Here is a 26,214-nt window from a genome sequence, read left to right as displayed (position 1 = left end):
TGCTTTCAGATAATTATTTTGGTAGTTATGTGGAGAATGAATTGAAAAGAAGAGATTCTGAGCTGGGAGACCAAATAGAGCATTGCTACAAGGGCCCATCCAAACCTATGTGAAGGGAGATGAAGGCCTGAACTAGGTTTATGACTGTGAGTGTAGAATAGTGGTCCTTGAAATATGATTTGGGGATCCCTTAGGGATAGCAAGGAGGCCATTGTCATTGGATCACAAGATACATAGGGGAGGATGTAGTAGCTAGGAAAGGTAGTAGGGGAAGGACAGACTATGAAGGACTTTAAATGTCAAGCAGAGGACTTTATGTTTGGCTTTGTTTTTTTCTTATGTTTTTTTTTTATTGCACTTGCTTTTTTTTTGTTGTTTTTTTGAGTGTCAGTATTTTACATGGCTGGAGTGGGGGCAGAAGTACCAAGTTAAAATGGGAACCCAACCCTGAAATTTAAAAAATGAGGAAGTCCATTAGGTTTGGTTTTCTTAAGTCACAGCCTTTTAAACAGTTACTTTACTGTTCAATTTTTTTCCATTAAGAAATATTATATATAGTATAAGGAGGTGTCTTAAGAAATTCTAGGAGAAAAAAAAGGATTTTGTAAATGTAGCATTGATATTTGTTTATTTAGCATAAAAATTTGTGAGCACTGTAACAAACACAATTCTTACAAATCCATTTTGAAAAATGTGTGCTGCTGTTTATTTTGGTTTCATTCTCTTAATTACTTCATCCATCAGTTTCTTTGTTTCTTTGTGTCTTATAACTGTGCAACTCATACAGTTGAGCTGTAGTTAGCCTACTTCCACTTGGTTTGTGTAGACAATACAGTTTGCCTTCCTCATCCATTACACCTGTTAAGCTTCCTGTTGCCAGATGTTCCTCTTCTCCTGTAGGGTCAGCTATGAGTAAAGAAAGTGTCATCAAATATAGAAAATGATGTGGCTATCAGATGTGTTCTAATATTCAAGTGACTTTTCTTTTTTTAAATTCACTTCAACTAAGCCACTTTCTTCATTTATAGTAACGGCTGGCAATTTGACATTTCTTAAATCTGCTAACAAGGTAAATGTGCAGGCATCCAAGATGTTCCCATCATAGTCAGTGCAAATAAGATCACAATATAAAACCCATGAAAGCTTTTCATGAGAAATGCACAAATCTTCCTTCTGTATTATCTGTGAATTTTCAATCACATCTGCCATGATGCACATCTGCCACATCTGACTAGCCACTTAGGACTCTTCCCCAGGAGGTCCACACCAAAATCTTGATGAATACAGAGGTGGTAGATCCACATTTGGAACAATATAACCTTTATTGAGTGAATCTACTGTGGGTGCTGCAAGCTCCTATATTGATAGTAGTGGTCCTGAATTTCCCAAGCTCCCTTCCATCTGGACAAGAGTTCTCTTTCAAAAATCTCCTCTAATATTCCCATGGTTCCACTGTTTTGAATCCATCCACCATAATCAGATGTGTCCCACATAGAATTTTATGTTTTATCCTGAAGTTGATAAGGAGTCACTGGAGTTAACTGTTTGTGGGTGTTAAATGAGGAGATGGCAGTGACAATCTGTGAGATAAAATAGGAGGAGATGAGATTAAGATTAAGATGAGATTGAGAATAAGAGATGAGATTAAGAGTAGAAGAATTTGCTGTGACGGGGAAAGGAGGGTTAGCTCTTCATGAAAGACTTTAATGAATGGAGACAGTACATGATGATATCACAGGAATATCTGATAAAGAAAATAAGATGAAAGTTCTCAGTAAATAGATTCAATATAAGGAATGAAGAATAATGCAAGGTGCTCGATTTAGAGGGCTGGAGAGTGGGTGCTATGTGAAACTTGAGAAGAGAGGAGGAAGTTTGGAACAGCTTTTGTGGTTAGTGGGATAGAAAATCTGTTAAGGAGTAGAAGCATTGTCTTGTTGCAGTGAAAGTCCAACGGGATAACAAATTTATAGTATACACTGCATGAATAGGAATGAAGAAGGCAGATGGTGGAAGCAAGACATGGTTGAAATTTATGTACAGGAGAGGAGCGCAAGAGATCTGAGAGTAGTGGTCAGTGGATAATTGAACCTGTTCACCGACAGGTAAGGACTGGAAAGGTTAGAAAGCAGTCAGTATTGGGGTGATGGCTTGAGAAATTATTCAGGAACAGAAAGACTGGAGGCCATGATGAGCACATAGAATAGGGCACAGGGGAAGATAGAATGCTAAAAGATTATGACAGAATAAAGGTACTTCATAAATTTGCAAACATCTTAAATGATTCATAAGATCGTTCAGGGGGTTTTGTGGTGCCTCGGAGTTGTCATTACAAACACTAATCATCATTATTCTGTTGAGATGTGGAAGTCGGTTAAATAGAGACCTATATAAATAAAGATGCCAGATAAAAGAGCTTTTACTCTACTAGATTTTAAGGGTCACCTGAGCCTCAAGAGGTATCCCCTAATTCAAGTGTGTCCAATAATTAACATAATAGTAAGTAGAGTTGTTTAGACAGTGAATATCTGAGCTTTCAGAAAGGCAAAAAAAAAAAACCTTCCAAAAAAATTTTAAACAATACTTTCCTCTAGAAAACAGGTTATGCAAACCATAGAAAATATGTTATTTTCTAAAACTAGATATTTTATCAGTAAGTAGGTGGTCTAAGAACCAAGAAGTTTTACAATAAAAAAACCCTTTATACTTCAAAATTCTCTGTCATGCATTTGATACACAATCTTTTAAGATTTGTCTACAGAGTTCACAAAAGACATTTTTAGTTTTACATGTGTATAGTGCTTGTATTGTCAGGTGTATACAATTTAGTCTGCAACTGGGATTTCATTCAAAGTGTGTGAGTTCAAGTCATGTAGAAAATAGATGATCCCAAAATTCTTCGAAAAGCCTTTTTGTCGCTTGCCTCTCACACAGGCCAATGGTTGGCTTTGAAAATTACATTGGAATTACTGCCTGGTGAGCTCAGCCCATTGTACCTGAGCCATAGCTGTTCCTGTCTCTGGTTATTGTGTCAGCTCTTTGACAAGGAGGGAGAGGGGAGCCTGCCTGCAGCATAGGGAGTGAACCAAACTCAAACTATTCCCATCAAGCTGAAGGAGTAAAGTGGACTCTGGAGACTGAGCATCATTTCCTTTCCAAGGGAGCAGCAGGAACTGTATCTGGATATCCCATTTCTGAAGGGCATTTTAGTGAGATATAAAGAAAATCCCTGTGAGTGACTTCAAAGAGAAAATATTAGAAAGAACAAGGGTTGTGCCTATTACAAGTGATGAGATATGGGCTCTGGGAACCTCCCTTCGACTCTTGCTTAAATCATTCCCTTTTGATGAGGCATTTGTATGAGGTAATAAGCCTTACATTGTGGCTAGTTACTAGCCTAGTGACTAACTGCTAACTACTAACTCTAGCCTAGTTACTAGCCTAGCCCTCCATTGGTCATCTACTTCCCACCCTTGAGCCTATCAAAGTGTCAATACACCATTAAACTGGCCTAGCCCACCATTGCTGTAGTCTCCAGATGGCCTGCCACCCTTAATCACTCATTGACCTCATTAACTCCTCCTGGAGACCCTCCCCAAACTCCTCCCCTAGAACACCCCTAGATTCCTCCCACAACCTTCTGTATATAAGACCTCATCCTGCTTTCATGTTTGTGAGATTGCCATAGAATGCCATGTGGGTGAGAGAGCCATAGAATAGTGAGAGTGCCATAGAATGACCTAGCACAGACTTACTCTGTGTCTAATGCAAGTGAACTTTTAAAAAACTTTATTTTTCTTTGGCTGAGAAGACTTGAGTTGAATTCATTCAGCAGGACCCGGAGTGTTGGTATTTTGGGGTCTCCAGGGCAACCCTGACCCTCATAGTGGGTAACCTCTTCACAAGGAGTAGTACCTACCCCTCTCATTTTGCAAAAGAAGAAATTGAAGCCTCCCCCCACCCTAAAGTGAATGCCTCGCTTTGAGATCACACAGCTTGGGAGGGTTGATGCCAGGATTAAACCCCAAGTTGTTCAATCCTCAATCTACTAATATTTCTACTTGTGTCAGATTCCTTATGGAAATCTTGCTGAGACTGGATTTTTCATGAATTAGAAAGAGCAGGTCTAATCAAGGCAAATGCATCCAAGTATCTTTATAATGTAGACTCATCCCCAAAGCATCTTTTCCTCATCTAAGTATTGGTTTTTGGCAAAGGAAGAAATGGAGCAAGTTTTTGAGGCAGCAGGTTTTAGTTGCACTGCCCATATAGTTAGGAAGGAGATGTATGCTGGCAGTTTTAAGTGAAAAATAAATACAACTTTGGTATCACCTACATGACAAGTAACAACATGGATTGAAAGTTGGGGTAAAAATAAAGCCAAATGGGGGAAGTTGGCAATTTAGATGTTAATGTATCCAAAATAATTTCAAAATTAAGAATATTCCCCACACAGTGTTTGCATTGGGAGATAAGGACATACTAGATGCAAAAGCAAGGTTCTACAAAGAGACTACCAGGAAAAGAAAAAAAAAAGCTACAGCATGCCTAAGGGAAACCTCTTGGTCACTCTACATGGGGAACAAAAGGATTCTAGCAGCCAGGATTTGTAAGTTACCCTTCATGGCATGTTATCTCAAAGTTTGACCACAATACCTGCTGCATCTTATATATACTAATAGAAGAATGTGCCCCGGACTTTCTGGGGAGATGCTTTGTACCAACTGTTCTTATAACACCTTAATAAATATTCCTTTCTAATGGCTAATTAAGCCTGACTGACTAATTACTATCAATAAGTAACATTAAGGAAAAAAACACCAGAATTGAAGGTTCAGTCTTATGGCATCAGAAACACAATAACATACTCCTGAAGAAAAAGAACCCTGAAGAGAAAAAATAAAAGATGTGGCTAGCTAATTTTGCTGGAAGATCGATTTTTGTCAGTTTTTGAAGGAACTAGAATAAGGACATCCAGTGTATGTGGATTCAGAGAATTGCTTGTGACACTGAGGGGTCAAGTCACCTTCAGCCAGTATATATCAGAGAAAGAACTTAAATCCAGGTCTTCCTGACTGAGAAACTAGCTCTCTGTCCACCAGGAAAGGCTGCTTTTTCCATTGGCAAATAAAGTAACTCAAATGCAAATTCATTGCAAACTTACAAGGATAACCTTTTATTTAAAGAGAAAGAGATGGGGTGGGTAGGTGGTGCAGTGAATAGAGCACCAGGCCTGGAGTCTGGAGGACATGTGACCTTGGGCAAGTCACTTAACCCCAATTGTGCCCTACCTTCCCCCCTCCAAAAAGCAAAAAAAAAGAGAGAGAGGAAGAAAAAGAAACTGCTGACTATGTAAACATATTTTCCATCATATCCATTGCCTAAATGAAGATTTCCCTAGTCTCCATCTTTTTTTTTCTTCAGAATCTGAGGGGAAAGGGTTTATTTATATAAACAATGTCTACATATAGAAAACTTGCCCCAAAGTGTTCATTTTGCAGAGAAATATTTTTGATGCTGCTGGATTCATAAGTACCAAAAAACCAATGCTGAATAAAGTGTTTTATTCTTATAAATACTACCTTCCTTCAGCTTAGGAGGAAATATTTTTTTTTTAATTAGTGAGTCTGATTATAATGCAGATGAGAATTTACTAGGTACTTGAGCTAAGCAGAATGAAATGGAGAAACAGTGGACTTTGTTTCAATATTGCAAAGAAAAACCTAATGAACTCATCTTTACGTACGAAGGGACTTATTTATTTTGATTAATTCAAGTCAGATATACCTTGACTTTTGCCAGTTTTCAGTCTCAAGTCTATGGTAATTATGATTCAATTCAGGATTGGAATTTGGAGGGAGGCTAGCTAGATCTGTGGTTTCTCTAGTATCAAGTACTACCCATGAAGAAATCCCCTCTTACCAACAGAATTCTGCCATTGAAATACCTCTTGATTTCATTCTATACAATCTCACTTGGTGGTCTCATCAGTTCCCAAGAGTGCAATTATTATCTCTAGTCTGATGATTCCAAGATTTGCCTATCAGACTCTTGCCTCTCTCCTGAGCTAATTAAGGCAAGATTTTAACTGCCTTTTGAACCTCTTGAACTGGATATGCCACAGGCATCTCAAACTCAACCTGTCCAAAACTTATCTGTCTCCCACCCACCCCACCCCAAAATAAAACCTCCCTTCTTTGGAATCCCTCTATTATTGTCATTGCCATCTTCCCAGTGACCCAGATTTGTGTACAACCCTGGTATCATCCTCAACTCCTCCTTCTCACAGCCCACATCTTATCCATTGACAAATCTTGTGGTTTCTACATTCAGCATATGTCTCCTTTTTCCTACTCACACAGCCACCACTAGAGTTCAAACCTTCATTATCTTTTTGTCTGGACTATTGCAATAACCTTCTTTTTAAAAAAAATATTCTGAGCATTATAAACACCAAATAAATTGGATATTTCCATAAATGCAGAACAAAAGATTGCATATCAAACTATAGATCTCTATTATGTACAGCTTCTTTCTTTTTTTTTTCTTTGCTTTTTGGAGGGCAATTGGGGTTAAGTGACTTGCCCAAGGTCACACAGCTAGTTTTTGCGTTGTGTCTGAGGCTGTATTTGAACTCAGGTCCTCCTGACTCCAGGGCTGGTGCTCTATTTACTGTGCCACCTAGCTGCCCCCATATATAGCTTATTTCAATAGCTTTCTAGTCTTCCCTTACTCCAACCCATCCTCTATTCAGCTGCCAGGTCTGATTAGGTCATCCTGATGGAGTGATCGGGGCTGGACCCCTAAAAGGAAAAGACCATGTATTTTAAAGCAGCCCAGTCCCTGAACTCTCCCACATATCCCAGTCCATGGTGATTCTCCTGAGACATCTGACCAATCACAGCCCACCAAGATACTCAATAATCCTTTTAACAGCCCTTTCACTGTGGCTGTCTAACAACTTAACTCCCTTCACTGTTTGTACCTGGGGCCCCCAGGCTATTTGTCACTCCTTAATCCTGTCCAAAACTTCTCACAGTCTTTTTTGTATATGACTCTTATCCCTACCAAACCACAGATTCACTTAGAATCTAGCCCAATTCTATTGGTGATACAAATAAACCTCACTACTTTGACTGAAAGAAAGCTTCAGTGATCAAATTCTTTCAAGGAAGACCTCCTTTACCCTTACATTTTTGGGTTCCCAGCAGCCCAAACCTCAACAATTCCACCCTCCCTACCTCAATCCCCACATCTGTCTCCTCCTCCCTCCCCTTCAATGAGCACCAGTGACTCCCTATTAGATCCTGGATCAAATAGAGATGCTTTTGTTTCTTATTTCAGGCTCCTAATCAGCTGGACCCTTCCTACTTTTTCATTCTTCTTATACTTTTCCTTTCCCTGAATACTACTGTCCACCAATGCTAGCATACTTGCTATTCCTCAAAAAAACATATTTCATTTCTTGTCCACAAGCCTTTACATTAGTTTATCCCTCCTTCTTAGAATGCTTTGACTCTCACACCTGCCTCTTAGTTTTTCTGCGTTCCTTCAAAACTCACCTCAGATCCCACCTTATGCTAGAAACCTTTCCCTCCCTGTCTTTCAAGCTGCTACTGGTTCCTCAGAATCACTATCCATCTATTCCATATGACTAGGATCACATAGCCAATATGTCAGAAGCAGGATTGAAATCCAGGACCTTCTTACCTCAGGGCCCAACTATCTATCCTCTACATTAAGACAACCTCTGAATGAGATTAAATTTTCTGAAATGGGGGCGGCTAGGTGGCACAGTGAATATAGCACGAGCCCAGGAGTCAGGAGGACCTGAGTTCAAATCTGGCCTCAGACACTTAACACTAGCCATGTGACCTTGGGTAAGTCACTTAAATCCAATTGCCCTGCCTTCCCCCCTCCAAAAAGACCAAAAAAAAAAGCAAAAAAAAAAATTCTGAAATGGTGCATGTATCTCCAAAAGGGCAAATATACTGTCTCTGAGTTGTATCATCTATCTGCCTGTTTTATCTTCTGTATGTAAGGTGGATTTTAGTGTATGTAAGGTGGATTTTGTTATTCTTTTTTAAACAATAGTTCCCAGAATCAGAGATACTAGTTCCCAGGATTCATGGCCATAATAATCTACTATTTCCTAGGTTCATGACTTGTGAACAATCTCACCATCCTTGCACATCATATTATAATCTTAAAATAATGCAAACATTTGAGTTAAGCTGATAGTTCTCTATGCTAAGTCACCATGATATTGCTAAAGTTAACATAAACTTGTGAGGCTATTGCTGGCAATTTGTCTTCTGTATAGCTTCCTCTATAAATCAAGTGGGCACTGGTTAGTAAGTGGTGAATGGGAATGCACAGACTTGAGGGAATGTGCATGTGTAGGTACTTTGACCTGTCTCCTGTCCAGGCTTGGGGGGATTTGTGAATGTGTGTGCCTGTCTTGATTGCCCCCATCCCCCATCGAGACTTAGGGGACCTGTAGGATATTTTGATTTTTTGCTACTGCTTCTCTGTTGATCAAAACTAACAGACCTCCCCACCATAATCTTCAAAACCCTTTCACGAATGTAACCAACTACTTTGCCTTACCTAAAGAGTTTGGGTTTGTTTTGTTTTGCTTTGTTTGGGGGGGAGGGGGAGGGGAGTTATTGTCCTCATTACCTCTACCTCTAACCTTGGGTTCTTACAGGAAATCACCGCTTTAGTTAAACATGAGTGGAAGGGCTACATTTGATCAGATAGGCAGCTCAGTATCTGGCTTGCTGTTGTTTTTCAAACTAACTGGGCTGCTATCATTTTGGCTTATTCTCAGAATTTTAGATTTATATGCAGATGTCTCTTTAAGTGCTGGCAGGCAAATGACAATATGAAATCAAATTGTTTGTCTAAAATGTCATGCAAAACTGTGCCTATTGGATTTCTTTTTGTTTCCTCAGAAGTAATGCATCCCTATTCATGCAATTTTGACTTGTGTAACTGTGCTCTTTCTTTCAAAAATACAGCAAAGGGGAATGTGTTTAGCATAGTATCACATCCACATGGCACTAAGGCACAAAATGTAACCTTTTTTGCCTCTTTATAATATATAACCTCTATAACCTTTTTTTCTCTAGAAATACCTCCTCCCCATAGTACCGTATGGCCAAGGATATTTATAAGGATGACAAGACTTAGAGAAACTCCTATTTCTTACCTTCACCTCAGAGCTGCCTGCCAACCACCTGGAATTTAATGGGTCCAAGGTTCTCAGATGATTTTAATGGACACCTTTTTATAACATATTACTTGTCATGCAACCTACTAGTTTTCCTTGGGGAAGGGGAATGGGTTGAGAAAGTCAAAGGCCCTTCTCTTAGTCAAAATTTTTCATTTCAAAATCCCTCCTTTCCCTCAACACTCCATGAGCTATATTGTGGGAAAAAAAGAGAGAAATGGAAGCTCTGATATGTCAGGCTCAGCTTGAAACCTAAGCAAGGCCATCTTGATGACTGAGAGCTACTCAAAAGTCAGAGAAATATTTCCCAGGATATCACTATTAGAATTGCAGAGTCACTCTAACAGTGAATAAGGTGAACTCCAGTGACTCTCTCTGGGTTAAAACAACAAGGCAAAAGTCAAGGTACTTTTCTAGCCACTGGAGAAGTTAGATAAAGCCCTTTTAAGGGCAGAGGAATAGGAGATAATGTGTTGAATCAGAGGCAGTGGGATATAAATTATAGAACAATGATCTTGGAGACATGGGCTCATGTGATAATCATCAAGTCAATTAGCTGCCCAGAACCTGTTTTCCAATCTGTAAAATGTCTAACAATACCTGCATTACCTACTTTGCAGGACTGTTATAAAGAAAGCATTCTGCAAAATTCTTGAGTACTATACAGTAGAAAGACTACTAGATTTGGAGTCACAGAAGCTGGTTTTGAATTCTATTTCTGCTATTTTCCAACAATGTGACCTTAGGCAAATCATTTCCCTTCTCTCGGCCTCAGTTTCCTCATCTGTAAGATGAAGACATCAGATTACATGATCCCTAAGGTGACTTCCAGATCTAAGTCCTGAGTTTGCACGTGGCCCTATTTTGGAAGCCATAGACAATGCTTTCCTGGTAACTAGTCTCAAGGACCCTTAATCCTAATCTCCTAACAACGTGAATCATCTAAATTAAAAAGAGCTGTGGGAGTGACTGCCCCATTAGTGGAGGTCTTCAAGGAAAAACAAGGTGGTCACAAGTCAGTGATGCCTAGATCAGCTTCCTATTCAGGCATTAATTGCACTAGGTGGTCTCTAAAATTGGTTCCATTTCTGAGATTTTGTGATTGCCCCAAGACAATTAATTCCATGCTCTTAATACTCCCATCCCCTTATTCCATATTCCTCATTGTACCCCGATCTTCCCTGGAAAAGAAAAGTTAAATATTCAGGCTTCTTCAGAATATGAATCTGCTTAAAAAATGGATTTTGAGTTATAGTCTAAGCTAGGAAGTTGTTGTTTTTTTAAAGTCAAAGAGGTGAAAAGCATATAACAAAACTAAAGGTCAGATGCATCACTAAATGCAGCAGCATGGTGCTGGCTCCTTAATTGGCCTACTTAGCACTGTGACAGAGGCAGATTTAGCTGTAGCTCATAGCCCTTTAAAAATATTTTTAAAAGGTGATTTAAGAATGTTAGAATAAGTTGATTAGGGTTAATTGATTCCATATGGGCTGACTTATACTTTAATACAGTACAGGAGATAGTACACCTTTGATGGATGGAGAAAATCCCTCAGGAATTCACCTACAAGATGTTAAGGTGATACAAGAAAGTATGGGGGAGGGTTTTGAGGGTGTATGGGGGGGATATAAGAGAAGGCGGGTTAGGGGAAGGGTTATTCAGTATGCTTGCCATCTTGGGGTGGGGGGTAGGAGAGAGATGGGTAGAAAATTTGTAATTTAAAATCTTGGGGAAATGAATGTTGAAGACTAAAAGTAAATAAATATTTTTTTAAAAGGGAAAAAATTGTTAAAGTGAAAGATTAGCACCTATGGAACAAATAATAGAAATTCTCCTTCCAGGAACCTTTGTTGGAATAATATTTTTTTCCTCTTTAAGTAAGAAAAGACCAAGTGCAAAAGTAATAAAGCAACCAAGCAGGAACAACAGAAGCAAATAAGTTAGGAGGAGGGACAACTTTTGGAGAGAGTATAATGAGTTCACTTTTAGATATCCTGAGTTTGAGGTTCCAGGGGTATATATTTGCAGAGATATATAGCAGACAACTGATGATGGAGGAAAAGAACTCAGAGGAGATTCGGGGTGTATAACAGCACGTCTGTGGGGATAGTTTGTATGAAGCAGAAAAATTTACCTCCTGAGCTGTCATGGGAGGAGAGTTTCTTATTCCCTCTCTTTTGCTTCCTACCCTTGGAATATCAAGTCATTCCCTACTAGGTATAACTTATGGTCTATTTACCACCTTTGGATACATCCATACAGAAAAGTTTCTCTTTGTATGTGTGAAGGCAAACAGTGGAGAGGGTAGCATGACTGACAGCCCAGCCCCTGCCTCCCTCCTCTCCCCCCTGCCCCAACTATTTTTATAAGTTCACATCTGCTTTATCCTTCTTATTGTTAGAGTCATTTCAATCATTTGTGATCCCATTTGAGTTTCTCTTAGCAAAGATACTGGAGTGGTTTGCCATTTCCTTCTCCAGCCCATTTTACAGATGAGGAAACTGAGGCAAAGAGGGTTAAGTAACTTACCTGGGGTCATACAACTAGGAGGTGTCTGGGGCCAGATTTGAACTTATAAAGATGAGTCTTCCTAATTCCAAACCCATTGCTGTATCCACTGTAACTTCTAGCTGCCCCTCCCTTTATTCTGGAGAAAAACAAAAGATGTTTTGTTATTCTGCTTTGGTAAGTTTATAAAATATAATAATCTCCTTTATAGAACTCAGGAGCCCCCAATTGAGATAGTCTTAACAATTTGGATAACATTTGTACTCTTTTTCCTTCTTCACTTTCATCTGTACACCTTTCTGTCCCTCCACATGTCTCTTATACAATTCCCTATTCATGAATAATGAAACACATAAATCAGAAGCAACTATGATTGACCAAATTTTATCCAGCCACCATTCAAGCTAATTAAACAAAAATTATAAATGGTATTTTGAAAAACAGAAGTAAGCTTTGGAATAGGAAATCACTTGTTCTAGGAATGAGAGAGAGAAAAGATTGGGGGAGAAAAAAATTACCATGGTCCTTAGCAAACTCTAGCAGCCAAACTATATCTCCTCTCAAGAGATATTTACCTTGTTTAGCCCTCAGTTAATGGTGGCAGCAGCTGCAATGGCTGCGAATATTTCCCCCATCTCTCATTCTTCTTGCTCAAATTATATATATTGTGTCTTAGCTCACCCTTCTGTCTTTCTCAAGAGCCCCTCCTCTAGGGCTAGGAGAAAAGTAAGACTAGTAATACTACCCCTCAGTAAATACAGCTCTCATAGATTAAGATTATGGGACACTCACCAGAATGAGTCAGGACACCATCATAGGAGCAGAGATGGGAGAAGTAGGAGAATGGAGTTTAAGGGAAGACAAAGCAGAAAATATTAAGAAGGATGGAATGATTAAAGTATCAAATGCTGCTAAGAAGTCAAGGAAGATGAGGACTGGAAAAAAAAAGTCATAGTTCTTGATAATAAAAGAGTCACTATTTTTATCTTTTCATTGGAAAGAACAGCTGGAGTACAATGGTATAGAGTGTTAAGAATTGTGATTTCTGATTCTAAGACATGGAAAATTGAGAAATAAGTATTAGCAAAGGATGTCCTGTTCTGTACTGTACATAATCTACCAAGATGTTTAACTCCCCCCTTTTTTTAATGCAACCAATATGTGCTCTAAGACTATTAGTCACAATATGCTCCCAAACAGGGTGGTGCCTAATCTATTTAATGATTTCCATTCCATTACAAAGGAGTACACTAGGTTTTCCTTCCTTATTCCAGTTCCTACTCTTTAAGATTGGTTTTGCTCTGGGCAATTATGTATATCTCACATAACTTGGGATATATTCTCATATCTGGCCAGCTCATTCCACAGTTCCTGGTGGTACTTGTTGAATGGATCATCAATACAGAGCATTTAAATAGATAATCTACAGAAAATTGTTCCAGCAAATTGCCATTCCTACGGCATTTAAAAGAACTAAAACCTCATTCAAAACTAACAGCCTGTCAAAAACAGAAATCCACCCAGAGCTATAGTTTTATTTTGTTTTTTTCCTCATTCCATTATTCTGACTGGGGGCTCTGAGGCCCAGGAACTGAGTGCAAATTCAGTGAGTCAAAAGTCTTCCCCTTGTTGATTCAGAGTGAGATGCTGAACAATATTCTAGCACTGCTTTGGAGGAGACTTCTTTTGATGGAGGAAAAAGCAATCAGAATCAAAGTTATAGGAATAATTGGTTGAGAGGGATGTGAGCCAGAGAGGGAAAAGAAACCACACAGAATTAGAAGAAGGGTAAGCAAGTGCTACCCATTGCTATTATATTGTCACTATGGCTATGCACAGGTGGAAAGAACAGTTGACTCTTTTAGCCACAACACCACACAGATAGCTAACACAGCTGGCACTTTAATCTCCCCTTATGAAGAATAAAAATAAAGTCATCTCTCCCTTGGAGGGAGCTTAGTCTTCATATCTTGTTTTCAAGGTTACTGACACTTATCTCCTCTTTTACTTATTGATTTGTATGGCCATTTATTGGCAAAAGGCCACCATTTATTGACAAAAGGCCACCATTTATTGACTGTGACTATTTGTCCAAGAAGTGTTTCAGCATTTTCAGATACCATCTTCAATTCACTTAAAGAGGTAGATGGGGTGCAATAAGCTTTCCTGTAATTTTGAGTTTCTGTTAAGTAAAACATTTTCCATTTGACTTCATTATAAAATCAGTAATTTATCCCTTTGTTTAATTCCATCTAACATATAAGTACCTGTAAGGAAAAAAGCAGCATGGAGTATTAGCTAAATGAGTGACCTAGGAATTAAGAAAATTTGGGTTCAGGTCCTACATCTGACATATGTTACCTATGTAATCCTAAGAAATCATTTACATTTTTGGTGCCCCCTAAGCAACTATCTAAGTTGTTGATCAGTCATTTTTCAGTTATATCCAACTTCATGGCCCAATTTGGGGTTTTCTTGACAAAGATATTGAAGTAGCTTGCCATTCTTTCTTCAGCTCCTTTTATAAATGAAGAAACCAAGGCAAACAGGGTTAAGTGACTTGTCTAGGGTCACACAGCTAGTAAGTGTGTAAGAGAAGATTTGGACTTAGGGAGATGAGCATTCCTAACTGCAGGCATGCCACTTCATCCACTGTGCCATATAGCTGCCCCTAAGACTATCTATGTTTTGTTTTGTGGTGTGTTATATATATAAATATGTGTGTATGTATATGTATATGTATATCTACACATATCTATTATACATGCATTTTATTTATTTTTTTGCTTCTTTTGGAGGGTAATTGGGGTTAAGTGACTTGCCCAAGGTCACATGGCTATTTTTTGTGTCTGAGGCCGGATCCGAACCCAGGTCCTCCTGATTCCAGGGCCGGTGCTCTATTCACTGTGCCACCTAGCCACCCCTATGCATTTTATTTCATTAAACATTTTGCAATTACATTTTAAAAACTTTTTAACATTTATTTTCTAAAATTCTGAGTTCCAAATTCTCTCCTTTCCTCTTGCCTCTTCCCTACCCATTGATAAGGCAAGCAATTTGATATTATTTATACATGTGAAGTCATTCTAAACATGGTTCCATATTAGTCATGTTGGAAAAAAAACATCAAAAGAAAGAAAGAAAGGGAAAAATATATGTTTCAATCAGCTCTCAGAGTTCATCAGTTCTCTCTCTAGAGGTGGATAGCATTTTCAGGATAGGTCAAAGGATAGATCAATGTCTTGATCAAAGTATCTAAGACTATACATGTTAAATCACTTGTAATCTGTATGACTGGAGAGACATTCAATACTAGTTAAATCATAAGATTAGACCCATAACCACTCAAAAATATGTAAAAGGCACTATACTAGGTACTGGGGATACAGTGTCAGAAATGAAACAATTCCTGCACTTAAGAATTTACAATTTTATTGAAGGGAAGGGGAGAAGGTGAAAGAAACATATAAACTAACTGAGCACTGGACTTAATAAATGTATATATAGGCATATGCCACTCTAAAAAAAAATCACATAAATTAAGGGAAAGTAATATGCTCTTTTGAATGCTGTGGGAGTTTGCTGCATGCCCAGATCACCTAGGAGGGCAACATTCCCATGGAAGACTCCAGGGTCTTGCTTATAGAGACAAGAAGACTGATACAAGGATGGGCACTCTGTGTGGACCTATCATAGGGAAGGGAACAGCCTCTCTCACTAGCTATAAAGTAAGAACTGTGAATGTCTTTAAAATGTTCTGATTGGGACACCCTTCCTCTACCTCTCCTGTAGTATCTGTTAGTAAAAGACTCAGAATTAAGCTTCTCTATCTAGGTGGCACCATGAAGTAAGCAGGGAAGGGTTTTGAGGGTCACCTTCCCCTTCCCTCAGGCCAGGTGGCCTGGAAAAAAATGATTGAGGTTTTGGTCTGTTTCATTTGTCCTTTTTGGGCCTAGGAGCAAGGAGTGGTTCCCAAAACCAGAGATTCCTTGAGGTCAGAATTCCAAGACAGATGTTGCAACTAGCCTAGCAGAGAAAACCTGAGATGCCAAGGTTCTAGAATACTATCTGATCTTTGAACCTGAATTTGGCGGATTTGGCGGGACAAATAGGAACTGAGCTAAGCTATGAACCCCTCTCCTAGTAAAAAAAAATAAAGTGGTTGGATGATAAGGATGGTGGGGATTATATCCCAAAGTGTTAGGGGGGATATTTGTGTGTTTGCTTGTGTTTTCCTTTGAAGTAAATATTTCTTTATAAAACCTAATTTGAGTGTTGAGTAGTTAAATAAAACTAGGGTGATTGGAGTCTTAAAATTGAGGGAATACAATCAGTGGGGACTCTATCAAATGGCAAAAACAGAAAGATTGTAATGGCAATGTAAATTTTTAAGATCTTCCCTGCCCCTAGGCTAAAGTGCACCTGGAGCCTGGGGTGGGCGGCTTGTTTTTCAGTAGATACTTTTTGATTGGCCAGTGGGTCAATAAGGTTGTTACATTCTCTGAGCCAGGAGAAGGCTATATAAGCCCTGATGTGTAGCTTTGTCCTGGGGCTCATTTTGAGAAGTGTTCTATGATTTGATCAGATGAAACTCTGGGAAGCCGTTGTTGAGAGCCTCCGGCTTTGAAAAACCCAGATGTTGAAACCCAGATGTTAATTTGGTATGGATGTAGTGGTTGGACAGTTTGGAAACTGTCTACTTGATCTGTTTCTCTGTCTTGATAATTCTGTCTGTATACTCTGAAGTTCGGGGTGCTGACCTTTTTCCCCTGAACTAGGTAAACGATACATATTTGACTGATTAAAGTAAGCTTGTTAACCCATGTTGGGTTGCTTTCCTTTAACAAAGCATATCCAAGAACCTGTGTTGGCAGACACCCTGGGGGACGCTGGGGTGCTTGCTGCTACAGATACCACCACCACTGCCAATTCCTTTAAGGGTAGCAGAGAACCTTTGGGGGAGGAGCAGGAAGAGATGAAATGTAGCATACTTGACACAGTGGAGCTATTGTTACATAAAATATTACTAATACTAATAAAATATTATTCCTAAATTTATGCCACTCTTAAAATATCACCCAAAAATCATGAAATATGAAAATATAGTTGAATGAACTTCCATTTAAGATAGAGAAATTAAAGATAACAGAGAAGCCCAACTCTCTCACAGAATCACTAACAAATAGCCTATGAAAAACCAAAGATAAAGAATTCTGAAGACTCAGAATGAAGCTCCTCTATCTAGCCCAGAAATGCACATCAAGAGAGTGAGAAGAGGTCAGAGGCTGTTCGAGGGGTTGAAACAAGGAAACTAGTAGTAGCTCAGGTTAACAGAGAAGCAGAAGAGGAGACTAGGAAAAGAATTGCACTGGGAACCAGTAAGATCTTCTGTACCCACTGGACAGCCATCGGAGGTAGAGATAGGAGGAAAGCCAGGGTAAGCTTCCACAAATGACCCTGAAGCCAACAAGTGGTGCGTGTCAGCATCCACTTCCACAGCTGAGGGCCCAAAATCAGAAACCAGCCTTGGACAGTCAGAATAGAAGCAGCCCACACAGGCCGCTATCCTCAAAGCATGTGGAGCCAGCCATTCCATGAGATAAGAGCAACTGTCGGGATCTTTGAACGTCATGAATTCTTTTTCCAAGCACCTGTACCAAATATAATAACAAAATCCACATAGCACCATAAGGTGAGCAAAGTGTTAGATATACATACACACACACACACACACACACATATATAAGATATAATATCACATGTAAAATTTGTTGTATTGATACTCACAAAAACTCTTTGAGGTAGGTTCTCTTGTTATCCTCATTTTTTAGACAAGGACATTAAAACTGAGAAAGGCTCAACCCAAAGTCATAGAGTTAATAAGACTCTCAGGAGGTAACCAGGTCTCCCTCACTCCAAGTTCAGATAATATTTGTAAAGGGTTTTGCAAACCTTACAATGCTATATAAATACTAACTGCTATTATTATTATCATTATTATTTATCAATATTTATTAAGTATTTATTACTAATATATGCCAGACACTATGCTAAGCACTGAGGATACAAAAAGAGGGAAAAAAGAGTCCTTATCTTCAAGAAGCTTACAATCTAACTGTGGAGAGAAAATGTAAACAAATATATATAATGCAAACTATATAGAAGATATATAGGAAATAATCTTAACAAAGGTGCTAGAATTAAGAGTGGTTGAGAAAGGCTTCTTGTAGAAAGTGGGGTTTTTGTTAGAACATAACTCAGGAAGATCAGTAGTCAGGAGGAGGGAGAGTATTCCAGCCATAGGGGCCAACCAGAGAAAATGCCCAGAGCCTAGAGATTGAGTGATTTGTTTGTGAAACAGCCAGGAGCCCAGTGTAACTGGATCAAAGAGTAAATGTTAGGGAGCAAGATGTTAAAAGATTGGAAAGGTAGGAGGGCTAGATTATAAAGAATGCAAAGCAGAGGATTTTGTATTTGATCCTAGAAGTGATAGGAAGCTACTAAAATCTCTTGAGTTGAAAAGGGGAGGGAGGGAGGGCAGCACAACAGGGTTGTGTTTTAAGAAAATAATTTTGGTGACTGAATTGGGGATACTGCAGTGAGGAAAGGCTTGAGGTGGGCAGACCCTCTATCAGGCTATTACAATAGTCCAGGCAGAGGTGATGAGGGCCTGCACTAGAGTTATGGCAGTGTCAGAGGAGAGAAGAGGATATATTCAAGAGATGTTGCAAAGGTGAAATGGATGGACCCTGCCAACAAACTGGATATGGGTTGGAGTAAGAGATAATGAGGAGTCAAGGATGACTTAGATTTTGAGCCTGAGTTATTGGGAAGAAGCTGTTGCCTTCTACAGTAATAGAGAAGGGGGTAAGGGGTAGGAGGTGGTTAGGGGAAAAGATTTTAGACTTATCAGTATCACCACCACCACCACCACTATCATCAACATCAACATCATCATCATCATCATCATCATCACCATCATCATCATCATCATCACCATCATCATCACTATCATCACCATCACCATCATCATCATCACCATCACCATCATCATCCACTCTGCAACTTTGCCTCATGATAAATAACCTCCCCAACAGGCCAATTCCATTTTAGATAGCTCTCTTGATATCAAGAGTAAATTTTCCTCTTCAAAACTTTCCATTGCTCCTCTTTCTATACTCTGGGACCAAATAAAATAAATGTAATTCTTCTGGTACATGATAGCACTTCAATTACTTGAAAACTGTTATCATGTCCAACCTACACATCCCCAGTTCCTTCAAATGATACCCATTTAGAATGATTCCATGGCCCTTCACTATCCTTGTCACTCTGGAAGGTATCGAGCTTTTCAATTTTCCTAAAATGTGAGGTCCACCATCCATGTGGCCTGCCCATGGAAGACCATAACACAACTATCATTTTCTATATTATGAGCACTGTGATTCCTTTAATACAACCTAAGATTGAATTAGTGCTTTTAGGTATGATATCACATTGCTTATTTGTATTGAGCTTGCAATCTACTAAAACCCTTTTCCATGCAAACTGCTAATTAGTTGCACTTCATCTTGTATTTCTGATGTCTTTCTTTTAAACTTGAATATGGTAGGAATTTAGTAGAAGAAGGAAATAGCAAACAAATCCAGAAGAAAGTCCCATACAGGGTCACAAAGAGTTGAACACAACTGAACAACATCAGTAGGAATTTACATTTGTCCCTATTAAATTTCACTTTATGGGATTTAGCATAAATTTTATCCTGTCAAGTTTTTTTTGGACCAGGCTTCATTGTCCATGTATTAACTAGCTCTCCAAGTTCCATACCATTTGAATATCTGATATGCGTGCAAATCTTTGCCTTGATTCTAGTAACTGATTGAAATGTTAAGTAGCACAGGTTTAATGAGAAATCCTTAAAGTGCTTTCCTAGAGACCTCCTCCTATGTTGACATTGACCAATAGATGGCAAAAGCTGTGGTCCAGTCATTCAACCTCAACAAATCTTTCTAAATCTAGTATTATCTAGCTCAAATGTTTTTTTTTTTTATATTGTTAACAAGGATAGCATCGATACTTTGTTAAATGAAGCTGAGAAGATAACTTCTCTAATATAACCTATAGAATATTGATTCAGAAAAAAAATGTAAAATGGATGACAGTAGACATTGACTCTAATTATCACCATTTCATAGAGAAGTTTACCAGACCTCCAAAGCTGCCACATTGAGGAAGCAAAAAGAGACCAAAAGTAATCATGAAATCTAACATATATAGAGTACTTTATACATGCCAGGCATTGATCTAAGTGCTTCACAATTATTATCTCATCTGTTCCTCACAACAACCTGGGAGGTAAACGCTATTATTATCCCCATTTTATATTCAGGAAAATTGAGGCAAACAGGTTTTTTGTTGTTGTTTTGTGTGTTTGGGGGTTTTTTTAGTAACACCCAGGGTCAGCTAGCAAGTGTCTGACACTGGATTTGAACTCTGATCTACCTTACTCTAGACCCAGTGCTTTATTCACTTTGTCACCAAGCTGCCCACTCACTACACTTTGTAAGAGGGCAGATAATGTCTCCAAGGATAATACTTGTTGGGTGGGCATTATCATCTGCAAAACATCATGAAGACAAAGAAAACTATAAACCAATATAATTAAAAACATTGATAGCAATATATTAAGTAACATTGGTAAATAGAATAGAATAATATGGTCAAGATATATTATCAAGTTCAATTTAAGACAGGAATGCAAGGATGGTTCAATATTTGGATCACAAATGATATTAATAATAACATGTACTTATAAAAATAGACTTCCATTGGCCAATTCCAATCAGTATTTAATAGAGTGTCTTTTTTACCCTTGTTCTTATCAAGCCATCTCTAGTTTCCTTCTTCTTTCCTTCCAAATGCACTTGGATATGCCACCATATCCTCAGCTCATGTTACTTAAATCTAACTCATGTTTTTCTCTATCCAGTTCCCAACTATTGTCAATGTTTCTTACAGTTGCCTACGTTAAAAGGTACATTATGTATGCTTCTTATTTTTATATATGGATGAGATGTTACTGGGGTCTCTTCTAGCTCTCAAATTCTATCATTCTAAAAACCAGAGTCATCTTTGACTCCCTCAACTTCCTTACCTCATATCATATCAGTAACATCTCCCATTTATACTTCCTTTCCATTCTCATTACCACAATCCTAGTCTAAGCTCTTATGACATCATCTTCCTTTACTTCAGTATAATGCAAACTGGTATCCCTGCATAGACTGGAGCTCCATGTACTTATAAAATCATTTCCTAGCCATTCCACTCAATCTTCATTAGAATTGTAGGAGCATAGAACTAAAGCAAAAATGAACTTCAGAGGATGTCTAGTCCATTCCCTCACTTTCTATATGAGGAAGCTGAGTAAGTGACTTGCCTTGGGTCACTCTGGTGCCAAATAAGTATCAGAAACAGAATTGGAACCCATATCATCTGACTCTAAAGTCAATGCTCTTTATAGCATCTGATTACATAGTATCAATCAAACAAGAAATAATTCTCAAAGTCCTACTATTTGCTAAACAGTACACTAGGGACTGGGGGGGGGGGGGGGGAGAGAGAGAGAGAGAGAGAGAGAGAGAGAGAGAGAAACAACCCCTACTGGAAAAGAGCTAATATTCTAATAGAAGAGACAAGTACATATGCATATATATGCATACATTATACACACATGCATATACATATATGGGTAAATAATATATATAAGTGGAAAGATTGCTAGACAAGGAGTTTTGAAGACCTAGGCTTTAGTACAGGCTTTACCATTAATTGAGGTCTCTTCCATCTCTAAAATTCTTTTATTCTACTTGTGTGACCTTGGGAAAGTAGCGTACTTAATAAGTCATGTTTATCTAAAACTTTAAGGTTTGCCATCTCTTGTCTCACAAAAATCCTGCAAGGTGAATGTTATAAACTTCGTTGTGTTCATTTTACAAATGAGGAACCTGAGAACAGGGGTGACTTGCCCATGATTACATAGCACATGTTAACTATCTAAGCTTTGAATTGAACTCAGTGTTCTGATGCCAAGTCTATCCACTATTATCACACTTTCTCTAAATCCCCTTAGGATTCAATTTCCTCATTTATAAAATTTGAGTTAGGGAAGGGTGGATATAATAAGTGATCTTTAAGAGCTCTTCTTCTAAAATCACAAATAAATCTATTCATCAAGAAAATTATCAATCCAGGGAAGATATTTTAGTCTTAACATGATTTATTACATACACACACACACACACACACACACACACACACACACACACACACCAAATGGTATCCCTATATCAATCAAGATAAAGTCTTTTAGGAAACAGAAAATTTTTATATCTGCAGCAAGTTTAGAGGATTTGCAGACACCTGTCAAAAATAAAGACAAGATGAGAGGAATAAAAAATGCCCTAACAGCAAGTAGGACTGGATTGTCTTAGCACTTCAATGTGTCACAAGCTTGGAATAGTGATGAGTCAAGAGAAGAAATAGGAGATCCTGGTGGGTTCAGATGCCTGAAATTCTATAAGCCTACTTCAGAATGACAGGAAAAAACCTCACCGCTGATCCACGTTGACCTGATGATGCTTGAGAGAATGGCCTGGAGACATGAAAAGGGATCTAGAAACCATGGTAAGGGTGGTTGTGATTCTGATTATACATTGCAGTGAAATTAAGAGGGATAGGGGTGTGGATTTGAGTACTGAGCATGGTGTAAGGGTGGTGTCACTGGGGGCATTTGGGATTTTTTTTGTGAATTAGTGCTCACCAAAATAGGCATGGAAAGATAAGGCATTTTAGATCTCCGGCTGTGATTTGGTATCTGGTATGAGAAAAAATGGATATGAGGATAGGAAAGCGACCTAGTTTCTAGTGCTCTCCCACCTGTGCACCCCTCCTTTATGCAGTGTACCCCTGAGGAGCAAAGTATGATGAAATACTGACACGAGATGCTATCTGCACAGGTTCTGTTTATATTTAGTTCATTAGCTTTTAAGCTCCTTGAGAGTAGGGGTATTTAATTTATTCTCTTTGTATGCTATTCTATTTCTATTCTATTTGTAACAAAGTACCTGGCACATAGTAGACAATAAATAAATGAGTGTTAATTGATTGATGGGCTTCTGAGTTCTTCCTAGATTCTGTTCAAGAAGAGATTGACAGGAAGCAGGGAGGGTCTTAATGACTAGGGCATAGGGAATCTTTAGAGCATTAGAACACTATTCTAGCATCTGTCTCTTTATTGTTTTATTATCCTCCAGAGAACTGCCGTGCAGCCATTCTCTTTACATCCTTTGAACTAAGATTATTTCCTTGTTAATTATGTACCTGCAGTATTCTAGGACAATTTTAGAAGAAAAGCTACTGCAGCATATATCTTTAAGAAGGCCTCCTTTGGCTGAAGTCCCATGGATGATCTGTCTTCTCTATATTCCCCTGGGATGTTGTGTGGATGGGTCTTATGCAATGGCATCTGCTTTGAATACACTTAGATTACTTTCTAAATGTCTTATGGCATTGGATAGAGAGTGATTTTCTAGTGTCTTTGCTAACAATAAATTAGAACAGAGCAATGGACTCTGAATTTGGAAACAAAGGAACTGGCTTTGAATCAACTTCAGATTTGCTGTGTGACCCTAGGCAAGTCACTATCTGGGTTTCATTTTCATCCTTCAATAGAAAGGTGGTTTTCAGAGTAACCTTTTTTCTGAATTCAAATAAGGTTATCACTAGGAAAGCACCCAAGCTTATCGCATGATTACATTTTCATTCTTCTTTCTGCTTTGGCTATGAGGGAGAGAACAAGAAAGAATGACCAAGCAAGAAAATACTTAGGTATCATCTACACAAAGGACAGAAAAGAAAAGGTGCTCCTTCAAGTTGAAAATGAAACCAGGATTTAAGTTTTGATAGATAATAGTTAGTTGAAGAACATTCTTAACAATATTTGTATTTCTGAGGAAATGATGTCATATCAACACTACCTTCAAATTGTGTAAACTTAAAATGTTATTTGATCAATCTCTGTGTCTCTCTCTCTTTCTCTCTCTGTCTCTCAGAGAAATACAAACACATACACAGGCATGAATATATATAATCTATCAAAGTCTAAGACTGAACTAAGTTTTTTGGGACATTGTGTATGTGTGTGTGTGTTTATGTGTATATAATATGTGTGTATATGCAAAATAAGGAGATTGGTAACCATTTATGGTCTCATCCTTTGAATCCTGGCTCTGTAGACTAGCTATGTGAACTTAGGGTAACTCAGTTAGCTTCTTTGGAATCCTGCTTTCTAATCAATTAGATGAGGCAATCAGACTAGATGGTCTCTAATGTCACTTTTCAGTCTAAATGATTGGCCCACTGGATCACAGATCCAATGGGGTAGAATTAGAAAGGACCTTATAAGTTACCTAGTCCAACCCCCTCATCTTATAGATGAAGATACTCAGGCTCAGAGAATTAATGAATTTTCCAAGATTATACAGATCCTACCAAATCCATGTTGATTTCTCTTTCTGGTGTATCATACTGCCCCAATAATCCTTATATATAATAGTAGGTCTTTAACACAGTAGATTTTAACCTAACTCCTAATTCTTTAATTAATCAAATTAAGCTATTTATCCCCCTTCTTTTACTTTCTTATATGCATATGGTGAGAAAGACTGAGACATAATGAATGGAGTTGGCTCAGAAACCAGGCAGACCTGGGTTGAAGTTCTCACTCTGAAACTTATAGTTTGTGTGACCTTGAACAAGTCAAAACCTCACAGTGCTTCTAGGTGATATCTATACTAGGAGAATGAGTTTTCTCATCTGGGAATTCCCTATATCAATGAAACCACAGGTCTGGTCTCTATCCCTGTTCATGGCTTAATAACAACAATAGAAACTCACATTTGCATTGCACTCTATAGTTTACATAGTACTTTCCCCACAACAACCTGGAAGTAAGTAGTGTAAATATCACTAACTCCACTTTTCAGGGAAACTGAGAGAAGTATTTAAGGCATATATCCATTATATGAAAATTTATACATTGTCTATACATTTTTTGTTGATCTCTGTGAGTTGTTCTAATTTGCATTGCAAATGTCTAGAGGGCTGGGACTACATCTGTTTAAACTTGCTTTATAAAGTGCCATACTTAATAAATGCTTTCCAGTGAGGATGATGTGGCATACCAATCAAGCTTAGACTGTGCCTCACAGGGAAAGCTGTGCATAATCAGACAGTTGGCTTTGACATGACCATGCTTTATTCATGAAGCTGTATGACTGGTGGACTATAATTCCCAAATTCTATAGGACTCACCAAGACTAAGATCACATAACACAAATACAAAAGAACTTAATAACTTGTGTACATGTAACACATATTAAGAAGCCATGTTATAGAATGACAATTAGGCATTTTGAGGACACTGAGGCACCAGGTTTTCAACTTCTAGCAATGTTTCATCCAAACTAAGGCACAACTTACTTTAGAACAAATCTCTTCTGTTAATATTTGCATCATGAAATTCAAAGCATTATCAGTTATCTGTATTAATATGTTGGCCTTAGATATTAGAGAGAATTCTCCATTCTTATATAAATAGTTCCTCCAATGACATTGATGGAGAAAACAATGGGAGGGATGTGGGAGCAATTGTGGGTCATCCATCTATCTTTGCTAATGCAAACTTCAATAACTATTCCTAACATAGGTCTTAACTGTCAGATGATGTACTCCTTCTAAAACATAAAAGTTGATGCAATTATCAAGTGCTATCGTGGGATCAAGGGTCATTTTCTTAGGATAGTAAATTTATAGTTGGATGGGATTCATAGTGCATTTAGTCCAATCCAGTATCTTGCAAATGAGGAAAGCAAAGCCCAGGAGGATTCAGTGACTTGCCTCAAATAATACAGGTATTATGTGTAGAGCTGAGATTTGAAGCCAGCACCCCTGAGTCTACAGCTAACATTTTTTTCAGCTGTAATGCACTGCCTTTGTCACTGCGTGATATTCCAAGTGACGTTGTCACCTCTCAAGACCTCAGTGTTCTTCTCTGCAAAATGAAGATGCTTAAATTAGATATACTCTAATGTCTCTTTCAGGTCAAAAGAAAAAAAATAGATCTGTGTCTGAGTTGAAAGCTGCTTATGAGGAAAATACTGTATATCTCTGGTTAAAAACTATTCTCCTTTGTTTAAATGTTCAGAAATAAAAAAGAGTTTGATGCCCTTAAGATGTTTCTGTCAGAAAAGCAGTTTCAAAAAGACTACAGAAGCATGAAGGGACTTAGCAGAGATGCATTCAACCAAAATGAGGTATTAATAAGGAAGGAAAGGAAAGCTAGTTAGAAGTGAGTGAAAAAGAAGGATAGTTTTCAGAGTAACCTCTTCTGAATTGAAATAAGGTGGCCA

General features: G+C 38.3%; 1 pseudogene; it reads right to left on the bottom strand.

Moving 5' to 3' along the window:
• Window positions 1-503: 503 nt before the first annotated feature.
• On the bottom strand, window positions 504-1,613 carry LOC138158371 (exosome complex component RRP43 pseudogene; annotated as a pseudogene).
• Window positions 1,614-26,214: the final 24,601 nt, after the last annotated feature.

The sequence above is a fragment of the Petaurus breviceps genome, unplaced genomic scaffold (genome assembly GCF_028583685.1).
Source record: "Petaurus breviceps papuanus isolate PSGF00001 unplaced genomic scaffold, PetGlider_PUasm1.0 174, whole genome shotgun sequence".
In the NCBI taxonomy this organism is placed as follows: Eukaryota; Metazoa; Chordata; class Mammalia; order Diprotodontia; family Petauridae; genus Petaurus; species Petaurus breviceps.
Note: the sequence above shows the minus strand (reverse complement) of the source record. Positions and strands in the feature narration are given on the sequence as shown.